Source organism: Ixodes scapularis, unplaced genomic scaffold, assembly GCF_016920785.2.
Source record: "Ixodes scapularis isolate PalLabHiFi unplaced genomic scaffold, ASM1692078v2 ptg000080l_1__unscaffolded, whole genome shotgun sequence".
NCBI lineage: Eukaryota > Metazoa > Arthropoda > Arachnida > Ixodida > Ixodidae > Ixodes > Ixodes scapularis.
The window spans coordinates 1,548,813-1,574,476 of NW_024609909.1; the positions used below are offsets into that span (position 1 = coordinate 1,548,813).

The following is a 25,664-nucleotide window of genomic DNA, read 5'->3' on the forward strand; positions in this document are numbered from 1 at the left end:
GGTCTCCCTTTTCGGAGGTGCGATCGGGGACAGCGGGGCTTGGGTTGCCGGCTGGACTCCGCGAAGCGGCGTGTACTGGTGAAGTTTTGTAATTAGCAGCCGATACTGTCGCCGCGAAGCGGCGTAAACGCAGGCGGGGGGCTGTGTTAACGAGCCCCCAGCGATACACGCGCCGTTCGAAAAGGGTGGCCCGAGCGGCATAAGCTCTGCGCGGAGTGCGTATACCCATTTCGTCCAAAATGCACTCCGGAGTGCGTATAGCTTTACTCGTTTATTATTGCCGAAAAATACCTCTTAAGAATAGGAGTACGGAACTCGTACAAGTTCACAAAATGTGTAGTTATTTGTTTGACGCCCTTATCGAATATATTATTGATCCCTAAATATGGGCACATGCTTTCATTGCCCGTCGTCCGCGACGCAAAATCACACTAGGAAAATCTGCGCAGCGTCGGGTTCTCAACGTTGACAATTGTTGGGCAAAACAACACTACACAACAAAGCAACAACACACGACTTTCAGATTCACCATCGCCAAATCACTTTTTCATAAAGAACTTCCAGTACACGATGCCACCGAAGATGATAATTTCCATGATGATGATCAAGATCAAAATGAGTTTGTTGGTGATCACGCGCCTGTACATGGTGCGCTGTATCTTGCGACTCGTCGTCAATTTCTGATCGGTCTCTTCGAGTCGCTCTTTGGTCCGGACCAGAGACTCGCGCTGCGTGCTCAGCTCTTCGGCCACGGCAACCCCGACTTGATCGGTCTCGGCAGCGACTTGAAACGTTCGCGCGAGGGTATCGGTGGTCCTGCCCAAGGTTTAGTTCATCTGAAGCAGCCGACTGCGCTGAGGATCGTTCTCAAAGTCACCGATGACGGTTGAAGGGCTCAGGAGTTCCTGCCTCGCGCCGCTGGCGTTGATGCTGGTCGCCAGTGTGACAACCGCCTTGTTGACGTCCTCGAGTTCAGCCCGCTACTTGGGGGTCTCGGCGTTCATCTGGATACGGTACGGGTTGGGCGCCGAGTGGGCTTCGTCCTGGAGTTCTTGGAGGACGTCGTTGGCCTGGTGCAGTTTACGCTGTACTTCGCGTAGATGGGTTTTCTTGCTTTCGCCGCTTTGAAGGCGATTGCGGGTCCCGTCCAACTTGCGCTTGATGTCGTCGAGGAGGGCCCTGAGGTCCTCTTCGAGGTCTTCGAACTTCTCGGACGACATGCCGTGATGCATCGCTGAGAAGTCCAGCGGAAAGCCGGTGGCGTTTACGGACGTGAAGAATGGCGAAAAACGGTTCCAAGACACAAACGTGACACGAAACACACCCCGCCTTAAAAGATCGCAGAAACCAGCGACAAGAGCAGTGATATGGACGCGCTCGAGTACACAAGTCCTTCCGTCTCATTTTAACAGGGACGTCATTTAGTATCGAATGTTACGGGTTGCGCTGGTTAATTTATTTCTAATATAAAGGATATAAACCGCCCGAAAGAAGAAAACATTGCAATGATAAGCTGATGAGAACAATAATTTTCTGTTTTATACCGTTAATGCATTATTACTACTTTTATCATTTTCAGCCATGCCGAGCGTTCTGGCATTTGTTTAATCTTGAAGGAAGTAAAAGAACGCACTCAAACAAATCACGTGACAGAAACATTTATATATGTACAAAACAATCTTATTTTTAATTAGACGGCTTCTCGCGCCATCTGCCAATATTATTATTATATTTAAACATGTTTTTTAGTGCCGTCACCTGTGAGAGAAGCAAGAAGCTATCATAGAGGAACAGGGGAGAGCGAAACAGAGACTGGCAGAGATCCTCACAACAGCTGAACGAACCCTAAGCGCTTTTTGTTATGGCTCGTGCAGTGCCATGACTCGCTTGAAGTCGCATTAGGGCGTACCACGGTTACTTCTCGTGCACAGACGGAAACAGGAGAGCGACGAGTGCGTGCCCGTGACCCTGAAGCCGGATGGCGGCGTCGCCATAGTCAAACATGGCAGAACTCGACGCGATCTACGAAGAGGACGACGAAGACCTGAGGGCCAACGAAGATTCGCTGGTGAGCCTTGTACCCGAACCGATGGTCATACGAGGCGCCGGAAACATGACAGTGTGAGTACCGGTCTATCTCCTCCGGACGAGCTAGCGCATACTCCATGTGCCTCAACGTCACGCGCTGCAAGAGTTCTTAACACCCCACCGTGCATGCATGCGCTCGCGCGAGCACTTCTATGGTCCTTTTTAAACCATGCTTCGGTGCTTGCTTACGAAAGAAGGAAAAGACCTCCGCGGTATGACCGACAGCGTCTCTGAACGTCAGGTCGCTTTGAAAATAAATAGCGACACAAACCACGTTGGGTTTTTATCCCCTCCAAACGCCCAGAGGCCGGCGGCGAGAGCTGCCAGCGACGCGCTTTTTGTTTGTTTGTGCATTTTTCGTGGTAGTTACGGCAAACAAAGGGAACGATATCGCCCAGTGTGTTTGGTTGGCGTGCCGCAATTTTTTCCAGATAGTAACGGCGTGCGTGTATGGGGAAATGGAGGGGAGGTCTTTTTCCAGCATCGATTCAGCCTCACCCACGTGTTTCTTGTGGTGTCGCGCCGTTCCTCTTCACGTCTCGCACACGTCACGACCATTAAACAGCTCGTCGATCCGGAATTTTATTTTCATTATCGATCGGCTGATCTACGAAGTCCGATCCTGAAAGGTAAACCCGGCTTTTTAGCTCTCATAAGTAAAGTACGCTTCGCGGAAGGCTGAAACTCCGTGAGATTCTGACGCTTGCGGTAAAGATAAAATGCGAAAGTTTGAGCGCATAATGTTGCCATACTACAGAAAAAAAAATTCTATGGGTCGACGTTTACCTGAGCCAAACTTTCACCAAATTAAAATTTGAGACTGTCAGTGCTTGCAGCAATATGTCAGTGAAGAAACTTGTCAGCGTGAAAGAAGACAGTATTGTCTTTCTAAGTGGCCAGGGGGGCTATGTTCGACAAATGTTTCGTTTCTACTAAAAAAAAACAGAAGTGGCTGAACTGGCATCATGGCGTCTGATTGGTTAGAGGCTCAAATGACAAAAGAGGGAACTTTAGTCATTTGCGCTTCTAACCAATCAGACGCCATGTTCTCAGCTCCGTCACTTCCGTTTCTTTTTAGGAGAAACGAAATATTTGTCGCACATAGCCCCCCAGTTTCTTTCACTGAAATAAAGGCTACAGGCACCCACAATCTCAAATTACTCCTCGATGAATATTAGGCTCAAGTAGATATCGGCTCATTGAGAAGTCTTTTTTTTTTTGGAGTGTCTTTTGATCCAGATAACTTCATGCGCTCACACTTTCACATTTTATCTCCACCGCTAGCATCGGATTCTCACTACGGTTCAGCTTTCCGTGATGCATAGTTTATTTGTAAAAGCCGTCTTTGCTTTTCTCGATTCGACCGTGATTTCCCCCTTTACCGTTCACTTCTCCATACTGGCAAAAAATCTCCTGCCTGCGAGTGTGCGTGCGATTTGTATTTGCATGACAGTGTTGTCCTCACCTAGCTTATTGTATCACAACATATGAACACAGTTGTTGCAGTCTGACAAGATGAGAATGATGGCTTCCTACTTTTGATACCGCTTTGGCGTCTTGAAAGCCTGCAGTGCGCAGCCCCAGCACTGTGCATGCTGGAGCAGGGGCATTTGAAACAGACGCCCTGTGGTTCTTGTCCCCATAGTTTGAACTGTTGCCTTTGTGTGGCTCTCATGAGCCAATAAAGATTTTTAATATTACTTCTCTTTTAGATGCTATGCATTGGTTCATTTCCACTAAGTTCCTTTAGTCGACTGTTCCTAAGTGGTGTGACGTGGAGGCACAACCCGGAAGTGTCAGGGACATTGTCAAAAAACAAGCCCAGTCTGGGAAAATAAGCCGGAAACGCCATCGAGTGCCCTGAGCCAAGACTTGCAGACTTGGTGGAAGAAAAATTGGCATAAATTCTGCTTAGAGCAGAGCGCAGGCGCTGCTCACTCGATGTAGCTTGTGCTACCCGATGCAAAGAGAACAGCCGACAAATCCAGTCCAAGCATTGGATTGGATTGAGGGCGCGACACTAAACTAGGCCCAGCTAGGGCTACTAGAGTTACTAACAAATGGGGAAAGCCGCAGACCCCAACCCAAGCTTTACTACGAAAGTATCCGAAAGTGTGCATCTGGTGGCCATGCTGCCATTCGGTTATCGACGTGTGTAGTTGAGCGTTGTGTTCTCATCGTGTCTCCGAAAGGGGCCTCTTTACTGACGATGCTGGCAGCAAGAGAGTGCTCATTTAATCCGGACTAGACGAACCCGAATATTTCGGAATATGCAAGTTGGATTAAGCCCGTGCAAAATGATTCTCACAGTGCTCAGTGCTCAATGCCTTGTGTTGTAATGGCCTTATATATTTAACCGTCTCTACAGTGGTTAGGAACTTTAACCTGAAATGGTCAGGGAATTTCAAAATAATAATTTGCTAGACACCCTGATCCACAAAATAAGCTTCTTCATTGGCACTACTCCCGGAGTAACAGGATGCCGTGGTACGGGACAAAGCGAAACACACTGCAGCAGAGACCAGTTGTACCTTCTGTTTCAAAAAAAATAAAAAAAAGATACCATTGAGCTTACAACTTCCAAGTGTCCCTATGTATGTTTTCCAGTGTTGATCGTTTCCCCGTATCGCTGTGCTTTTCAAACCCTTGATGCAAACTACGGTATCTTTTAAATGCGACGCCGTGCCTCGCTCAATTATATTATGATTTACAATATATTTGTATACCCAAGCGTGGAGGGGTGTACACACATCATTTGACTGGTCTGTTGTCATGTTACAACAATCACATCTTCATTATCTTCAACGTGTTATGCGGTCCACGCGTGGGACCGTTCCCATTATCCAGTAGACATCTTTGAAGAGGAGGCAGTTTGTTTAGAAATGTGGCTTTCTTGTGCTTGCAGGTTTGGCCTGAGAAATAAATTCGACACGGAATTCCCGCCAACGCTATCTGCTAAGGTAAATACCCTCTTCGAAATCCGCCCCCAATCACTGACAATCCTTAACCGTGGTGGTTATCTTGAGAGACGCTCTTGTAGAGATATGCGAGTCTTAAGAAACAAAGGTTGAGATTTAAGCACAAATCTGGCTGTGATATGGTGACGCACAATGTGGGTTCACGAAATTTCGCCGGCTCAATTGTCGTAAAATTGCTTTTTCTCGCTAACATACTTCGGTCCCATTTATGGCCAGACAAACTGATTATAGGCTGTGATACATGTTGCTGGCTTCCAGAAGCTCCGGTGTGCAAACAATCATTCTGTATTGTCTATGAATGCAACCTTGATAGAGGCTTGCACCAGTTTTTTCATAACTTTAGTTTTAATTAATAGTAACTGCCTGCTATCACTGAGAGATAATTGTTCCTGTCTAGGAAAACAATCTTTAACAAGCCCAGTGAGCCTGTTCAGTGCGTTTGGCGCTAGTCTTTTACCGGCCTCCCCGCTAACCCTATCTGAGTGGACCGTTGATCTCGATAGGTGCAGGCTGCGTAGCTGCAACTTCAGACACAGCTGGCAGCTCAACTCTCGCCTTTTCCCGCTGTTTTGTTTCGGATTTAATGCTGTATTTACTTTCCCAAAGACATTGAAGAAGCATTCTGCCGCACTTAAAACAAAAAAGGAAGCTGGTTGCTATTTTTGTTGGGTACCTACACGACTAAACAAATGTGACTGGTATGTTTGTTTTGTTTTACGACGGGTTTTGCTGGCGCCGCCTGCCCGGCAGTGTCAGTCAACAAACCTGTCGAAAATCAATAACAGAAGGTGGCCGAAAGGAACGCCTATTTGACGCGCACGAATGATGTGATACCAATCTACACGGCACGACTCTGACATCAAACTTAGCAAGCGTCAACATTCAAACAATATATTGCGCATACCACACGGTATGAAATAACGCGGCACAGCAATGTCGACGACAGTCGCACCTCTACAGTCGGCCGTAATCCAAGAGGACCTGGTTTTGGGGAGAGCTTCTTCTTTTTTTTTTTCACAATACCAGCACCAAGCAGAGAGACAACTGTTCTCTCCAGACCCCAAGATAAACCTCTACGCAGATTATCTCTGGGACTTGAAAGAGCAGTTGTCCTTGTTTGCAGAATTGCGTCGTGGGCCGTTCGATGTTCTTTCCTTGCTTTGTTTCTTGTGAAAGTCGAGCAGAACCGCTGAAATGGTGTGCACTTACCAGCCTCATTTCTCACGGGGGAAGACAACAGAGAAAGGGCATGCAGCATGCTCCAGGAAAGTAAAGCAGAAACTTCCAAGACAGGCATGATATCTTTCTATGCGAAACCGCAAAACAGAGGTGGGGGATCGCACTGAGCAGGTTTCAACAATCCAGGAGAGTGGCAGAAAAACTGTTAGGGCATGCGAGAGTCGCACCAGACGCTTTCATCATCAGCAGCAAGGCGGCAGCCCAGGAGCGTTTGTTTTGGAAAGGCTGTGTTTGGGTTTGCCCTGCTGCCTGCCCGACCCGGAGGAATAACACATAGTCAGTTCCGGTTGCTGTCCCGACCGATATCCGCCTCCAGAAAAGTCGAGTGTCATGCTTTCGCCTGTAATGAAATCTTGGCTCACGATCACGGGTGCCACGAGTCCTGGGAGATAAAAAAATCGCTGACGCCGCTTCTTTCCATTAAACAAAGTCCGCAGCCTCACGGCTCCTGCAACTGTTATCGCTGTGTCAGAAGCTAGCTGCAAACGGGATTTTGCATTCCTGGAGGCTTGTCTCCTATGCTTTGCAGAGAAATCACCTATAAGCGATATGACGGCCCCAGAATCCTAAAGCACGGCTATGGGAACATAAAGCAGTGAAATCGTCATGCGCGGTTACATGATGTTGGGCTCCGGCAAGATTCGACGTACGATGTTATTTGTGCCGCGGCTTAACTGCTCCCAGGGACTGTGATACCGTCAGCGAGTCGCTGGCTGGACTGAAGCACAACCAGTGCTCGTTGGTTTTTAGTATTCTTCCTCGTCCCGTCCACGTCCAATTAAATGTAGTTTCTTGTTGTTGAAACCGTTTTGCTCCGTGTTATTTCTCCGGGTCGGGCATGCAGCAAGGCAGACCGACCACTAGGTGTACACTGTATGGCAGGTTAAGAAAAGCGAGACAAGCTCTGCCTGCAAAGCCCTACATTCTTTCGATTTTAGCAGATCAAAGACTGGAGAGTAGGCAGGTGAACTGACCTCCTCTTTGGCATTCACTCTGCTAAAGTAGAAAGATTGGAGAGCTTTTTGGGCAAAGCTTGTCTTCCTTTTCTTCACCTGCAACAGAGTATATACTCAAGGACACCTTGCTGTGGCTATGCGGTCAAAATTGTCGGCCCACGGATGCTCGAACATCAGAGCCGTGCAAAAGCGCTCTTCACTTCTGAAATGCCACAGGAAGTAGTCCACGTGTACAGAGGTTTGCATTCGTGAAGTGTGTAACGAGTTTTAGGAATGTGCATTAAAAATATGTTGGGCAGTATACGAGGCAAGCAAGTGGCTCTAACTGAGCAGGCGAAACAAGTGGGCACTATGAGCAGATGCCGTTGCCGGACCCATACTTTTCATCCACCATAGTCGATGGGAAATGGCGCCCTCCTCGTTTACACGTAGGGCCGAAAGTTGTTTCTCGTGCGAGGTGGCGTGCTGTGGTAGCTGTAATTTAACCAGCTGCAAAATTACCGCAGGTGGCTCCAGAAGAATTCAAAGCTACCATTGTGCGCATCAACAGCGTCCTGCGCAAGACTCTACCCGTGAACGTCAAGTGGCTTTTCTGCGGCTGCCTGTGTTGTTGCTGCACCCTCGGATGCTCGCTCTGGCCCGTCGTCTGCTTGAGCAAACGGGTGAGTCGTTCGTCTTCTCGAACACTGAGCTCCCTTCCCAACGTTTATCTTTTCCCCAAGTTTTCTTTGGGAGCATCTAGCCCAAGCGCTAGGAGGAAGTACAGTGGAATCTCTATAATTTGAACCCAAAGGGGACCAAAACGTTCTTTGAATAATGCAAAGTTCGAACTACTGGGAGTTTCCTCCCTTATAACTCGTGGGACGGGACCTGGATGTTAGATTGAATTATCCACGAGTTTGAATATAGAGGCTTTGAATTAACGAGATTCCACTGTAGTAATGAACCCTTTTCAAGTAACAAGCACAGTCTAGAAGGTTGCCTGTGAACTTCAAACGAAGTGCAGCCCAACATAGCATCCGCCCGTCAAAACGTGCTGGCATTGTATCGGTTTTTATTGATATTTATGCTGCATACTACCATTGCTCAAAAGAGAATCGCCGAAAAAGGCTAAATATGCGCGAAGACGGGTTCTGACCACGTTGGTCGTGCGAGACGTTGCCCTTCGAAAAGAACGACAGCGGGAAGCAAGGCAACGGGAGAGGGTGTATGTACAGGGTGGGGCAGTAAGGACCGACACATTTGGCACGCCTTGCAAAATTCGAATTCCAAACATGCATCCGTGAAGTTGGACACGGAAGCATAGTTTAGCAAGAAGATTTATGTCTTGTTTTCAGAGCCCAACTCGGAGGATGTGAAACGTTAGAAATAAAGCGAAACCACTGGCCGTGTATTTCTTCTTTTTTAGAGCACAGCTCTTAGGGGCCCGTTCCCGGCTTGAGCGGCGTCGGCGTCGCCGTCGCCGTCGGCGTCGGCGTAACCAAGGTCATCCCAAGGTCACGTGACCCCCAAGGTCACGTGACCCCTCCAGGTCACGTGATCCCTCCCAAGGTCACCTCAAGGTCACGTGACCCCACGTGACCCCCTGGTCACGTGACCTTGGGGGTCACGTGTGGTCATCTTGGGACCACGTGACCCCTAAGGTTACGTGACCCCTCGAGGTCACGTGACCCCTCCCAAGGTCATCTCAAGGTCACGTGACCCCAAGACCCCACGTGACCCTTTGAAGGTCACGTGACCCCCAAGGTCACGTGACCCCCGAGGTCACGTGGTCTCCTCCCCAAGGTCACGTGACCCCTCCCAAGGTCATCTCAAGGTCACGCGACCCCAAGGTCCCACGTGACCCCCAGGTCACGTGACCCCCTGAAGTCACGTGGGGGTCACCTTGGGGGTCACGTGACCTTGAGGTGACCCCCATGTGACACCCAAGGTCACGTGACCCCCAGGTCACGCCTCCCCGAGGTCACGTGACCCCCCTCCCCTAAGTCACGTGACCCCCCCGAGGTCACGTGACCCCCCCCCCCGGAGCATATTAAAGAATGAGAGGAGGTGAAGGAGAAGGAGGAGGGGTCTACCCTCCCCTCAGTACCCTTCACTCCTCCTCCTCAAGAGCTGTGCTCCAATTCGGCGTTACAGGGATTTGTAAACGGCTTTCACTTTTTTTTTGTCCTATAAAAGCCTGTTTGTCGTCTGCACATTGGTTTACGAGTTCGCTCCCGCATGGCTCGCAATACGCAAAAACACTAAGAGCCAATAGTAGAGTCTGGCGATGTGCGAGATAACCGCGATAATTAATACTTTTAACAATATATGATGAATAATGACCAGCTGTGGGAAAGCTCACAAACCAGTGTGCAGACAACAAACATCCGGTATATGCCATAGGAAATGCACAGCCGTCGTTTGTGCTTTAATTTTAATATATTACCATCTCTGACTTAAGCTTTGAAAAAAACAGACATACATCTTGAGAGACTATGTTCGCGTCCCAATAGCGGGTATGCAAGAATTTGAAATTTTGCAATGCAAGCCGATGTGTTGATCCTTATGGCTGCACCCTGTAGGAGCATAGGCATACTGGAAAGATTTGTTCGGCGCAGTTTCACAGGAGCCCAAAAGATAGGTAGATAAATGTGGCTGAACCCTTTTTCATTCGGCAACAGGTTGTGCCACCTACAGAGTGCAGATCTTCTCTATTTTGGTGCCACTTATCCTTAATGGGAAGCAATGGTCCTTGAAGATAGCAATGCTTCTATCGCTTCTCATAACAATGTTCCCAATGGGTCTGAGAGAAAAGGCTCTAGTGCAGGCTGCAGTTCTTTGTTTTTCATCTCTTTTCCTTTGTACAGTTAATTTGGAACAACGTAGGAACACGAAAACAGCACAGACGTGTCACCATCTTTGAGTCTCGCAACACAGTCCTCAACGTCCTGCACGACTTCACCATGAAAAATAAGGTCTATGGCGCTTCGATCCCCGCCATGTCGAATCTCGGGAGATACAGGGAAATACAACTCAAACAAATTTCAAGGCACCTCAAAGAATAGTTTACATCGGTGAAAGTTCATTTCATTAAATGCTTTATGCACAGTGTGGCTTTGCTGGGGAATTTGAGTTTGTTCATCTGAATAGTTTTTTTCAATTCAAGTTTCTTCAAGTGGTATTTCACTGTACGCTTTGTTTCTCCATGAGTGCAAGCAACGTAGAAGCTGCTATAGACCGGAGGTCAGATTTATGAAACAATCTTACGAACGCTGGATCCGAAGATATCCGAAAAAAGCTACAACAGCAGCAATTTCGCCATTCAAGCAGCTGCCAAGGGCAAGTTCGGCACACTAAGCCTAGCAAGGCACTTCTTCGCTGTGTTGCTCCGACTGTCCCTGGCCAAGACCGTCTGCTGAATAGAATGTGCTCGCGCGACCCTTGTCGACCCTTCCCGTATAAATAGTTTAATTTCTGACCTCGATTTTCAGCTCAGAAGTCAGTCTCTTCCCCTTGTCATTGCCTTGTTTTCAGAGGCAGCGACGGCAAACGCTCTTGTTGAAAAAGGAAACTTTCGTTGATTCTACAGAATGTAGAGAGATTCATTTACTCATTCATTCATTCATTTCTTTATTTTTTGTGCTCATGAAACGCTTGAAGCCTTGATAATGATGCAAAATTAACATATAGCAAAAAAAAGAATAATTCTACAAATTGGCAAGAGAAAACTTGAACGCTAAAAAGATGGTTATAGATTGGTAAGAGAAAACTTGAACGCTGCAAGAGATGGGTTGAAATGTCAATGCAAGAATCATTGAAAGTATTATACAAGGTCTGAATACGTGTCATGGGGCAGGTTCGGAAAAATTCATTAACATAAAATGGAAGAGAAATTCGCAAAAATCTTCTCGGGACATGAATATTTATCGATAAAGTTAGGTCAGGGCAATCATTGACTCCGTGAAGGCATTTGAACAAACATATGAGATCTCTGTTGCGTCGTCTGGCACTCAAAGTAGAACAATTGTATCGCTCTAAGAGTCTTCTATGTTCAAAGTAAACAATGCAACCAACATAGCGGTCGTAAAAAATTCGAAAAAACGTTTCTGGACATTTTTAATCGACTCTTGGTGCGTACGCCCAATAGAATTCCACACAACTGACGAAAACTCTAGCTTAGACCTAATTAATGAAAAGTATAACTGCATAATACAGGCCCACATGAAAAACTCGCGTGTAATTCTGGATATGACACCTAACGTTCGAAAAGACGTGTTGACAATGTTATTGACATATGCATTAAATGACAGAGAAGAGTCTATATAATCTCCAATATCACGAGTGCAATCCACCCTTTGCAATGGGGCATTGCCGAGTTGGTAAGAAAAATGAAAGGCCTTAGCTTCTTAGCAAATGACATAACAACAGTCTTAGTGGGATTAAGTGTCACCCTGTTGAGACTACACCAATCGCTCACTGATTTTACATTGTGGGAACCATGGGGTTCCCTCTATCCCTATCCAGGCCTAGCTTCGAGCAGGCCGTGGGAGCCGTCGTCACCAATGGCGTCGGCCTCCCGGATACAAGGAACCACGAGGCCGAATTCCCCGAAGGGGCCGGCTCTCCCTTGCCCATTCTGGGTGAACGCGCCTTCGGCACACCCTTGAGAGTTATAATGGACGCGACTGCTAGTGGCCTCCCCGGGCGCGTCCATTCTCCGAGGCTGCATAAGCTGGCCCCGAAGGTGGGCCAGGGGCTCTCGTCGGCGGAGGCCCTGGCTCTACGGAGCTCGGTTTTTCTTTGTGGGCCTCCGACTTCCCGTGAATCTGTCTAATGCGGCAGCGCGGGAAACCGACCGGGTGATACTGGCAATTGAGCCAGCACCCAGACTTCTCTTGTCTAAGAGCGAACCGTGCTGGCATTGCAGGCAATAAACACGTCTTTATCCGGACCCATGGAACCTTTGTGTTTCTAAGTGGTGACCCCCCCCCCCCCCCAAAGGGCAAATCCCACATTTGGCGCCCAACGTGGGGCCACCACACGGACATTTCAACGCTGCTCCCGGTAAGCCTGCCACGAAGCGTAGGCTGCAGAGTTCGACCGCACCTGGGCTTCATTTGCAAGCAGCGAGCTAGCGTTTTTCAGCATGTACCGCGCTGGTCGTTTTTTTATTTCCTTGTGTATTTCTAGCGGCATGCTCTTTTCGCTCTAGCGTTTCGTTTTTTTTTTTTATTTTGTTTTTGAGAGCCGGTAGGCCGGCCATTTTATTTTTTTAGGCCTACCTTAGCCTTGAGAAGGGGGAGTGTGGGAACCATGGGGTTCCCTCTATCCCTATCCAGGCCTAGCTTCAAGCAGGCCGTGGGAGTCGTCGTCACCAATGGCGTCGGCCTCCCGGATACAAGGAACCAGACTTGTACGTAATCCGTTACAAGTAACAATATTACTTGTAATCCCTTACATTTATCAGTAATTTTGTAACGAAATAATTACATATTTTCTAGAGTAATTTTAAAGTAATTCCGTTACATTTTTTTACGTAACGGATTCCTTGTAATCCGTTACATTTTTTTCAGGACCAGCCCCCCCCCCCCCTTTCTAAAGAAAGGGTTGTTTTTATTTTGGTAAAGTCGAGCGCAGTGACATTGTCACGCGAATAGCGCAAAGGGAGGCTTGGCACTCTTCAATTCCGCAAAGCCTTTTTTTTTTTTTTTTGCAACATTAAGCTTTTGGATTTTTTTTTTGAACCTAACGATCTAAAAACAATGTCGAAAAATCCAAACACACATTTTTACAACAAAAAAAAAAAAGGGGGGGGGGACGGGGGGCAAGTTATATCCGCTTTTTTTAGTTCCTTTGTTTTTTCTTTGCGATCGAAGACAGGGAGAGAAGGACACCAAGTGATTGTGCGCCTCTTCGAGAAGCTCGAGGCGGTAAGTGCACTGAAAATAATTAACAATGTCCTTCTCGTTCTAGTGACTACGACCATTTTCATAATGTCACAACACGAGACAACGCTCCGTCAGCCCTAAAATCCACTAAAAGAGATGTCATAACATGTAAAGGTGTTTTTGTCACAAGCATCCTCGCTCGTTGCTGCACACTTATCTTCTCTTAGAAAACAGGATGTATTTTTTTTTTCTGTATCTTTCACATTATTTGACCCTCTTTTTAAAAGCTACTTACTTTTTCGTAGTCCAACTTCTAGGGTTGGCCCTCTTTATTGGTGAATTCCAGTCAGGTTATCTGCATCTCAGTCACCCTGTTTATGAATCAACTTTTTGCGAGCACTTCGAAAATGGTAATAGTCTTCCTTTATTCTTCTTCCTGTTTTGCCCCAGCATGACGCATCTCATCTCAAGCAGATATTTTTTTACGAATAAAACTTAATGGTGGCTGACGTAGACTTGATATTCTGTGCTTGAGGAGTGAGTGAAACTCGTGAGTGGGGCCATAGTGCAGCTTACTCTACCCTTCGCTGCCCGTGGCATCAGCGGACGTCTATCTGGAGAACACCGGAGTAAACTGCAGTCGGTTCGCGCTCGATGCGTTTTTGAACGGCACCAAGAAAGGTACAGACGGCAAACGTGCGTTTACATTTCCTTGTTTTAACCGACGACCTAATTAATTGTTGTTATGAGTGTCCTTTTTTTTAGTACTGATATTTATATACTGGAAACTTTGTTTTTATTCACCAACGTCTCAACCGAGGTTTGACCTGTTCAGAACCAAAGAGAGAAGAATATCGAGCCAAACATTATTTATTATTCAATTATCACCTTACTGTTACAACTATGTTTTGCTATTGTCTGGCAATATATGGAGGTATAGTAAGATGGACATAAATCAGTTCTTATTCTATAGTTTTGGCTAGATGTATGATGACTTCCACAGCTTCGCGATTTAGACAATGGAGAATTTTAGTAGATCGGTCCGATGACTCCGATAACGATACCCGATACCCAATTGCCGCCGCCTTTGCGCGTGCATCATATCGTTATCGGGGGCATCGGAGGAATCGGAAGGATATACTAAAACTCTCTTATATCAAGCAGCGGCTGCAACGACGAAGCTTTGTTCTATCTTCGAGGTAAATAGTACTTCAATTGCCTCGCTGAAGAAGCTCAGTGCAGAGCATAAAGCATTCGTGGGGAACAATATGGCTGTTCCAATCCAGTGCCTTAGTTCAGTGGGTGTTCAGCGTAGCAGTCGACATACTGAGTAAGAAATAACCCAAAATGTCTGGCGAGACTTTCGAGAACCAGCTGTTACTCAAAATACTCAGGGTCATTAAATGGAACAGCTTGCAACAATAAGAACTTGAAGAACCCCCTTCCCTTTGTTTCTTACTTGACGAAAATATTGTTGAAAGTAACGCCACGAAAGTAACGGGTTACTTTTTGGGGTAACGGTCAGTTACTTTTATGGGAGGGTAATTGTAATTGTAATAAATTACAATTGAGCCTTGAGTAATTGTAAATGTAATTCCTTACTATTTTTCAGTAACGTGTACAAGTCTGCAAGGAACCACGAGGCCGAATTCCCCGAAGGGGCCGGCTCTCCCTTGCCCATTTTGGGTGAACGCGCCTTCGGCACACCCTTGAGAGTTATAATGGACGCGACTGTTAGTGGCCTCCCCGGGCGCGTCCATTTTCCGAGGCTACATAAGCTGGCCCCGAAGGTGGGCCAGGAGCTCTCGTCGGCGGAGGCCCTGGCTCTACGGAGCTTGGTTTTTCTTTGTGAGCCTCCGACTTCCCGTGAATCTGTCTAATGCGGCAGCGCGGGAAACCGACCGGGTGATACTGGCAATTGAGCCAGCGCCCAGACTTTTCATTGTCTAAGAGCGAAGCGTGCTGACATTGCAGTCAATAAACACGTCTTTATCCGAACCCGAGCAACCTTCTTTGTGTTTCTAAGTGGTAAACCCTCAAAAAGGAGAATCCCACATTTGGCGCCCCAACGTGCGGCTTTCCGTGGACTGCAAAGACAGCAGCATCCATCTCCTTTCGCTAAGATAACGAACCAGGTCAATTTCCGGCCTTGGATCAAACAGGTGGACAAAGGGAGAGGCGAACGCCTCTCTCCTTTTGTGGCCGAGCCCGCCGGCCCAGCCTAGCCCAGCCAAGCCTAGCCGAGCCGCCGAGATTGCGCGATTGCGCCATTGCGCAGCGACCGCGACCGCGCCAACCCGGCGAGATGGCGGCGATGGCGGGACCGACGGATGACAGCTCGTCAAGTTCGTCGCGCACATTGCTTGTGGGTTCCAAGTGAAACCAACGCACTTTCAATCGCTTCGAAAGGTACGTATAGACGACTTTATTACTTGCAGCATTGAGTGCTTTGGTATACACAGATCAAAGTGAACACTGAAGGACAGAAGGGAGACATGATGTTTTGAAATCGCAGCTTATTTGAACGCATGTGTCCTCTGCTGAAAGCGTCTGGCTGTGCTCTGTTGCAGACGTCATTTCGACTGCGTGTACTCTGATGTAACGTCAGTCAGTGTTTATACTCGGCTAGCTATCACTCGGCTTGTTATCTCATGTGCGAAATAGACGTAGAAACCAGCGCCTCGTCTCTTTCGGATATTCAACCTCCAGCCCCCTGGCTCCCAGCGTGCTTACCGGCGCAAACCGTTCGACGTGTTGGATTCGTGGGCTCGTTCGAAGAGGCGTTGTTTAACGCTCACGAGTCGCCGAAGTGTTACCGGAGCTTCTCTATACGAAAGTCGCGATCGACGCTGGGCCTGGGCTCTGAGCTCGTACTTGTTTCTTCCCTGGTAGATTAAGAGTGCCGACCATTCATCTGTGGTGCCGACTGGCGCCGTACGAAGTTGAGAAAAGCTAGCGAGTCTGTCAGATTTTCGTGACGCCGCCCAACTGCTCTGCTACCGGCTGCGCTGAACAAATAAAGTAAAAAAAAAGAAAAACAAAAAGAAAAACGCGTTTTTTTATTTTCAAAATTTTTTTTTGCCATGTTTCATTTTAGTTGCTGCAAAGTAAATCGCGGCCGTACGTCGGTTGACTCCCGATTACTGTCTCTACATCGTAGATTGTCTCACCACACTGGTGCCTCGTTGGTGTGATCTTATTCTGATATCGTTAAATCTTGCTTTTTCATCTTGGCACACTTCTAGACGACCTTCTACACGTTGCACTCCTTGTCGACATGTTGCTGGTGTTAGAGACAAATCTGAAGTCGCTGTTTGCTCACTCCTTGGTGCACATATTTCATGTTCAACATCAGGTATCTGAAGAAGGCGCCATGAAACCCTGGAGTTTGTTTAGAAGCACCTCAACATACTGTATTCAAGTGTCGTTTTGTGTGTTATAGTTTCCTACAAAACCAAATTGCACTTTGTTCGTAATATACCCTATAACTGTTCACAACTATTAAAGTTGCTATGAAACATTGGCCACGAGAAGTGACTCCCCTATTGGAAAATCTCGATGATGGAAAGATGACGGAAAAGGCTCATACAAGCGTAACCGTAATATGGGACATCCTATACAAGCGAAAAAGGCGGCTCCAGTATAGTGGAATAAGGCGGAACGATACAGGTGGGCGGAACCATACAAGCGTGTCGTATTATGGGACATCCTATACCAGCGTAGTGGATATAGGCGGAACCATGTAGGCGGACGGAACCATACATGCATAACATAATATGGGACATCCTATACCAGCAAAAAGGCGATACCAGCATGGTGGAGCCATATGGCTCCAGCGTGTTGGTTTCGCCTTTTCACTGTTGTACAGGGCGATTTAGTTTTAAGCTTTACATATATGTTTAGAAAGGTCGTGAAAGCTATATTAATGCGGTTTGTGCAGGCGAGTTATACGGCCAGGCGTACGTAGTATAGGGACCTAGTCGTAACGATCAGTCAGATAATTAAATACAATTTGTTAGTCAACTTTTTAATTAGTGAAAATGAAAATATGGTTTCAATTAGAAACTTGCTGAGTCATTGAAAACCACAAAATCAAGTTTTTTTTAGAAGGATATAATTCAGGGGTAGCGTTTTATGCATTCTGTAAAAAGCTTTATTTGGACGAGTTTCTAGGTTCCAGTTTCTTATCAGAGCTCATCTCTGCGCCCACGGTCCTGTTCCCCAGGGGCATAGACACGCAACACACATGCGCCTTGCTTCCCTTCATCCTACGAGGGAGGCGAGGGGGCGGCTTCGCACTGCGGTCACCGGGCAGCTGGACCGCAGGTGCAAAGATGCGCTCTGGTAAGAAACCGAAGTCTGGAAATGCGTCCAAATTGACCATTTTTTTATAACGCCATAAAATGCTACTCGTCTTATATCTTTACAAAGAAAATTGATTTAGTGTGTTTTGATGATGCTTAGCAGGTTTCTAATTGGAACCATGGGTCTATTTTCACTGATCAAAAATTTCACGAACATACTATACTTAGAGGCTGAAGCAGTTTTGTATTTGAGAAAACACTTTTAAATCTTCTTCATTCGACCTCCAGAATCTCAAATATCAAAATTATTTGCTAATTTAATTAATCAAGGCTGCATAGTCATTTTTAAAGCGCTGTGAAAGCACCTCCCTAGAGAGCGACGTCACAACAGCAGCTTTCAAAATCTTTGTTCACGCATCTTCAGCGCCTATCAAAGCTATGCACGCACATGCTATTTTTTAAAAGGGCAGAAAAATGTGTCACGACTGATGCCAGTGCCGGAGAATATACCTAGAAAACTTGCGATTGGACGCGCGGCCCTTAAGCGACACACGCTTGGCGGCCGAAAGGTCTTCTTACGATGTCACTGTTGGTGGGATGTTTTTTGTGTTTTCTCACGTTTAGTTATATCTTTGAGGAAAACGAACGGGATATTCAGATTCGCGGGATAAAACTACGCTAGAATGAACCTCCATCTAGTTTTCTGAAAGAAGTCTGGCACATCTCTGTAATAAGCCGACGGATCATTACAAATTAGCCTTTTATACTATGCCGCCCTGGCCATATAACTCACGTGCACAGACCGCGTAAATGTAGCTTTTACGGCTTTTTTAAAAAAAATCTGTAAAACATAGAAAAAAAACTCTGTAGAATGTCCCCCAATACGATACGATTGTATGGTTCCTTCCCCGCTTGCATTGTTCAAGAAAGACTTGTGGACATCCAGCGTTTCATTGGAATGCTGGATGTCAGCGAGTCTCTACATCAGTGAGTGGTTTCAAACAAGCATGGTGTTTGCACACCAGTAAGCTCTTATCCGAGGCTCACCAGGACCACTCAGAGCAGAGGCGAAATGTCGTGACCTGGTAAATTTGGTTGCAGGTATTTATTTTTACAAGAACTGCATGCAGCAAAGCTTAACTTTGCTTAAAAGAAGATTATTAAAAATTCAATACTGAACAATGGTGTCCCTTGAGCTGTCAGACCAAACTCCCACTCTTGCCACTCAGGAGTTCCTAACTTGTGCGTAGAGGATCAGCACAACCCAGATTTGTGCTGCGAGCGCACCTGCAATATAAAAGTTGAATAAACATGAGATGAAATATGAGACGTTTACAATTCTCTGTAACGTGAAATTAGAGCACAGATCTTGAAGAGCAGGATGGGAAGGTATGCCCCTCCTCCCCCTCCCCTCCTCCTCTTCTGCTCCCTCCCATTTAGCAGGAAACTTCCCTGAATTTAGCGGGAAAATTTCCCCACTAAATTTAGCTGGTTAAGTTTCCCACTAAATTTAGCGCAGAAATTGATGTCACATGACCTCAACACAAATGCAGTTTTTCCGCTAAAAGTAGCAGGGAAAATGACGTCGCATGACCGTGTCACGTCAGCCATAAAAAAAATTCAGTTTCTCAGCTAGACTTAGCGGAAATATTAACGTCACATGACCACAACATTAACTCAATTTCCTGCCAAGTTTAGCAGGGTGGTTACGCCGACAGCGACGCCGCGAAACGCGGAAACGGGTGCTAAGAGCTGCGCTAAAAACTAAATGCATCAGGTGAAATAAAGTGAACATTAGAGATACTGTAAGAAAAAGAAGAGAATCTAAGATACCGTTCTCAGATCCTTCCTTTTGTCCGTTCTCAAATGTTTTGATTTCAAGAAATGTTTATCTCTTTATTCATACCCAGAGAACCCCTCCCAGTTTCAGCATGAATGCAATAAATCAATGCAAACTAGACCTTGTAAACTATAATCCACATGAAAATTAATGTTTGCCACATAGTCATGTATGAGTCAGTGGCTCAGATCTCTAAATACATTTGTATTGAGGAACATTCTTGAATAAAACTTCTGGGCTTCGAATTCAACAGTTTGTACTTCCATAAGGAACACTGTATGGCACTGATTTTTTTTTTGTGACACATCAGAAACAGCACAGCACTGTCATCCTCGCATACCTAACAAGAATTTGTATTTTTTTTTTAGCATGGCATGTGCTATTCTAATGCCCATACAGCATCCTTTAACAAAATTTCCTTTGTAGAGCTTTTTATTGGTTCTTATTTAGCTCGCACGACAGATTCGGTACCTTGAATTCTCACTCGGCATCAACAGTTTTATATATTAATGTAATAGCGAAAGACAAGATGTATGGACTTGAGTACGGCTCAGCAAGCACAGATGTTGAGAAAAGTACTGAAAAAACTCAGATGTCAAAATAAAAATAAGCTGGAATGTGGAATTATGGACATGGACATGAATACAGTTAGCAGATTCAATATGAAGAATATGTGTTAGACGCACGCTCAAAGAAACCTGTTGCATCTATATTCATTCAAATTACTTTGCAGAACCCAGCGCTGCAGTCTCAGGTGGGAGTTCGCAGAATGAGTCTACTGAAAATGAGTGTAGACGGAAAAAGCAGTTTGATCTGCGATAATGAACATTACATAAGTGACATGTCATTATTACTGTTACAGTGCCGAATGTTCCAAACTGTCAGTCGCATCATTCTGTGAGTTCCCTCCGTACATTACAGGGTTTGGCTCTCTCGAATGCTTTGCGAGAAAAATGATGAACTGGAAATATCTAGAGTAGTTCTAGAAAAACTATTTCCAGAATCTTATCTCAGCATCGCAAAGAATATAAAAAGTTTCTAAAGACAAGGTTAGTGCAGGAGTTGAATAAACTAAATACTTTGTTTTTCGAAACCATCTTGCCGTAGTAAACGTATGAAGTTCCCCTAGGTAGAGCTAGTCATTACGGATGATTGTGCCCATTGCGTACCATAAAAATTTAATTTGCGACCTACAATATTTACAAACTCAATTAACTCTGAATAAGTGGACCACTTGGCATTAAAGATTGGCCTCACCATGACTGTCTGCCAACATCTACATAATAATTTCCATGAACCTATGTATTTCAAGAAAATATTTGGTGCGAGCTGCTTAAAACACAATAGCACTTTTTAGCAAGTGCTGATTGTTGGGCAAGTTGGTACGGTACGTTAGAAAACATGATTGTGCTTTGAAGACGGGGACATAGGAAGGACAGACACCACAGAGTGCTAACTTTCAACTGATTTAATTCAAGAACCTCGGCGTAGAAACACACTGCGTCACCGCACCACATCTCAACCAATCCGTGGCCCTGCCACGGACCGCAAGTACGCCAACTCCTTATCCGCCAAGTCAATTAACGCCACACTGACACAACACGTGCCGGAACTATTTATAGCATCAGCCTCCATAATCTCTCTAACAGTCATATCTTTGTGCCTAGCAAGAACAGTAGACTGAGCAAATAATGGTTTGCACTCGCAGTCATGATCTGTCGTGTCACTGTCATGACTGCCGGTGCAAACCATTATTTGTTTCGTCTATTGTTCTTGAGAGGCACAAAGATATGACTGTTAGCGAGATTATGGAGGCTGACACTATAAATAATTCCGGCACAAGTTGTGTCAGTGTGGCGTCAATTGACTTGGCGGATAAGGATTTGGCGTACTTGCGGTCCGTGGCAGGGCCACGGATTGGTTGAGATGTGGTGCGGTGACACAGTCCGTTTCTACGCTGAGGTTCTTGAATTAAATCAGTTGAAAGTTAGCGCTCTGTTGTGTCTGTCCTTCCTATGTCCCCGTCTTCCAAGCGCAATCATATTTTCTACCGCACTTTTTAACACTAATAGAAAGCCTGTAGTGGGCCACAACTTAAGCAGTTTTCACTTCATTATAAAGAGCAATTACACATATGTGAACCATGAATATAGGCCTGCACTGAATTTTTTTCTTAAGCTGAACGTGCTATGCTCTGTTTACTATATAAATCTTTGCAGAGCTGACAATGTGTAAGTTCCTGTTTTTTTATATTTCACATGTCCCGACTGGTGAGTGTGGTAGGGACATAAGATTGATGACACCAACGAAACACAATGATTATTTTAAGAATTTGTTTGGGTATAGCACGAGCAAGGCGATCTGCGGGAAGTTATTTCTGTGACACCGTCGAACCTACATCCGCGGGCTTTAAGTTCACATGTTAATCATGTCTGCAGACTCCTTTTTGTAATTGGAATTTCATCCAACCCAAGATTTGAATATGTTTTTTTTTTCATTTTAGGCTTAGTAGTGCTTTTGCTGTTCTATTAATAGGTAAGAAAAATGCTTATTTCAAGTGGCATACCTAACACCTGGTGGCACGAGGACTCCCCTGTCGTGACGCAGACCGAAAGTCACAGCCAGGGAGATACTGCGATGCTCTTGTTGCTGGGATTACCTCCCCCATGGTCCTGCCCAGACCACAGAAAAATATTTAGTCCAAGCTTGTGGCCACTAGGATCTCCAGATCTTGAGGCACCCAAGTAGCTGAAAATAAAAACAAATCACAATCAAGTACTTGGCAGAGCTACATTAGAATGGCTAGCATATTCTTTCGTGATCAGCACATAGATCCTCTTATTTTAGTCATAGTCACCCCCCAGGACAAAGCTACGTAGGCGTTAAAATGATGGGTACCGAATTTAGGTGAATGATCAAAAGCATTCATTTAACCCCCTTTCGCCCCAACCTGAGACTTCTGTCAAATATTCACATTCAACTGTAAAGACTACAAATAAAACTACTACTGCAATGCAAAGCCGTATAGTGGGAGAGTTTAGCCAGCGGGTGTGGCAACGAAGGCGCCGGAGAGGAGGAAAGGGAGGAGAACGCCGAAGGAGGGAGAGAGAAGGCAGCAGGGAAACAAAGAGGAGACGACCACCATTTTGACGCAAAGCTGTCTGCACGGAGCACTGTTGAGGCTACGTGTCGTCTGCTACGGGCTTATTTATTTTTTTTTCCTAAATAAAAGTGCGTTCAAACATGGAGGAACTTCTTTCTTTGAGTTTTTAAGCCACCGAGGAATAACACTATATCATTTTATTGACAGAGCCTGCCAAATAAAAGAAAAGAACCGAAATTTGAATATCGATCCCATGCCGGGCGAATGAATGAAAATGGCGGCCCTCCCCGCTCAGCTGGGAGCAGCCTAGAGTTCACGCGCATGCGCTCACGCCTCTTGCTCTGTGCCGCGGGCTGATCAGCTCGCTCGGAAGGGAGACGTTACGGCAGCGAAACCATAGACTGCCAGACTCTCCCCATATATGGCTCTGCTGCAATGGAAAGATTTTCCTACCCTCGTGCTCAGCGAGTGTCGACTGTGGATACAACTCCGGTTCATACACTCGCTGAACATGAGGGTAGAGTGTACCAGCAGAGGGCAGGTGTCTGTATACAAAGAGTTTAGTTGGCACACCAAGAGGCTAACGAATAAGAATGGGTACCACTCTGATCAAAATGCCAAAAAAGCGTGGATCTCGGCTTGACACTAACAGCGGCACACATTATCTATTTTAGTGACAAAGGGGTACTAAATCATTATATTCAGCTTCCTAACTAAACCAAATATTCTTCCCGGCTTGCTTTTTAGGAAAATCTCAAAATTTACAAGAACTACTAAGACAACGTCTAAAAAAAAGCAATGGCAAAACCAGCAATCGAATTCGCCTGCTCTCCAGTAGCACGACATCTATGGCAGGCAGACCTGCAGAATGAGCAAGCAGTTTAAGAAACAGAGATGTCCTATGTATAATTTTTTTTTTATGCTGCAAAGCAAGCGCTGGAAGGAGGTTTCCAACATTAACGAAATTTCTTGCAATCAGTTGAGAACAAATTAGAGCAGTGAACTTGTCCTTGCTTCTGGCATAACGTTTTAGTGTTGCCCATGGAAACTCACATAAATTTGAAAACAAAAACAAATAAGACTAACCTTCATAAAAAAATCTAACTTTGGCAAAGAAAAGTTACCTTGGAAAAAATATGTACAATACAGTTGTACAGCGTGCATTTGTGTGCTTAACCAATTTTGAGGCAAATCGGCGACAATGAAAAGAAGACGTTTGAGTACAATTAAGGGAAAGACAGAAAGGATGCATACCTACAACAAAAACATTTAGAACGACCACGGGCAGGAAACTCTGGTGAGGCTCTCGGAGTGACTCCCTCATATGGGCCTGCGCAGACCACAGAACAAGATCGGTCAGAGCTTGCAGCCATAAGGTGCTTCATACCATGAAGTTACAGAAGCGGGTGCAATTGGAAGCAAAGTGCATTTCATTTCTCTGAAAAACGAAGAGTTTAATAGGTAGCTTGCATTCATAAGGTGATACAGTCATGAATGCACAGACTTTTCAATGCAGCGCTATATCACCAACTTGTTAACCATGCCGGGCAACACTAAAAACTGAGAGCATTATTTTAAACTATCTCAGCTTAAAGTTAACCATGACAGAAGCTTCAAGCCATCCTTGCAAATTCAGTGCACAAAGCAAGCCATGTGACCTTCTAGTTGGACGCCATGGTACGTCGAGCTTATAATCATGCGTCATGCTGTTTTTGCTGCAAAGGCTTGTAGTTTCAAAAGTGGTCCAGCTTAAAGAGACTAAAAGTATAGACGTTTATGAGTGGGGCCCTCATTTAGTCTGCAGCTACATTGCGAAATAGGACGTTCCAACCGGGATGTTTGCTGCCTGTAACCACACGACCAGCTTGTGCCCAGCGATTGTTCGAGCTGAATACATGTCCTCGACAGTGCCATTATTTGACAAGCATTTCTATGACTGTTAAACATGACTGACTTACAGAGAGACTCCACCTCAACGACTAATGACTTGGGATACCTAACTGAATACTGATATATCAACTAAATGCAAAACAATTACCTGGCAAGCATTAAATTTTTCAAGAGGCTGGGTCGACTCCGCATTAAGTTGAAGGAGTCGATGCGTAATAGGACAATACAAACAAAAATATGCCTTAGAATTCCTTTTGCACCCCCAAAATGATGTGTTTTTGAAGGTAAGGTACACAATGTTCTTGATTTAGAAAGTGCCTCAGCTGTACAAATGCATATGCAATAAGGGCACTTGCCAAGCCTATTCTACTCAGCTCTGTGCAGGTTAAGCTAAGTTAGAGTATAGAAGTACATGCTCACTGACACCATCTGAAAGGCAGGGAGAAGTCTCCGTTGTTCGACCTCCAGCCCGTCTGCTACCTTCGATGACGTTTCAGCGCCTGATGAGCCTGGAGCGAGCACATCTGTCTAAAGCGGGGTGAAAAGCACAAGCATGTGCTGGAGGACGCCCAGCCATTCTCTTTTTGTCATCGGCTATACTACATATTTTTAGTAAGACATATTTTTAAGTGAGGAAAAGTACTGCAAATATGCAGTCCACCTTAAAGATAACAACAGTTGCCATTCACCATTTTCCAAATAAGTGCTCCCACGTACCGGAACATCTACACATGTGGTGCGTGAGTAGGTTCAGGACTGAGAGGCTAGAAAACGAAGCGCTCGCAAGGCTTGTCTGGCCCTTCCAACCATGCGGGTACATTCGTTGCAAGTTCCCGATTTGTAGACAAAATGATTTAGAATGAGCAAATCTTGTCTACGCCCGAGGTAGAACATTGAATTGCGATTCCCCCATATTGTGCGAACCATCCTTCAAACTGCGGTACCACCTGCAAATAAACTATGTTGTGCTGCGGCACGCGTCCATGCTGCCTGCTTCAGAGGAAAACCACTGCTCGTGTTGAAGACGACATCCCACAGTGGACAGGCAACAATTTTTAACGAACAAAAACAAAATTGATATCATTCAATAGACACAGATAGGCTCACAAAGTGTCAGCACCATGATTGTTGTTGTTGGTTTTACTCTTGCATACAAACAAAGGTGACTTCCTCTCTCCTCCGATGGACAGTAAAACCCCCTTATCTTGGTGGCCCCTATTTCTTCTCGAATCGGTCACAGAGGACATAATCGCAGTCACTGAATTCCGCAAAATTAAAGGCGGCGAAAATTAAAGGTTCGCCAACATTAAGGGGTTTACTGTTCTTCTGAGTGTCACATGATGTTAACATTTCAAGGAGGCTGAAGGTATTGGTTTAAGAAAAAATTGACCTATGA

The 25,664-nt window shown here is 45.6% G+C and overlaps 2 pseudogenes; one reads left to right on the forward strand and one right to left on the reverse strand.

Annotated features, from left to right (window-relative positions):
* Positions 1–509: 509 nt before the first annotated feature.
* On the reverse strand, positions 510–1,287 carry LOC121833931 (annotated as a pseudogene).
* Positions 1,288–1,978: 691 nt separating this feature from the next.
* On the forward strand, positions 1,979–8,046 carry LOC121833936 (annotated as a pseudogene).
* Positions 8,047–25,664: the final 17,618 nt, after the last annotated feature.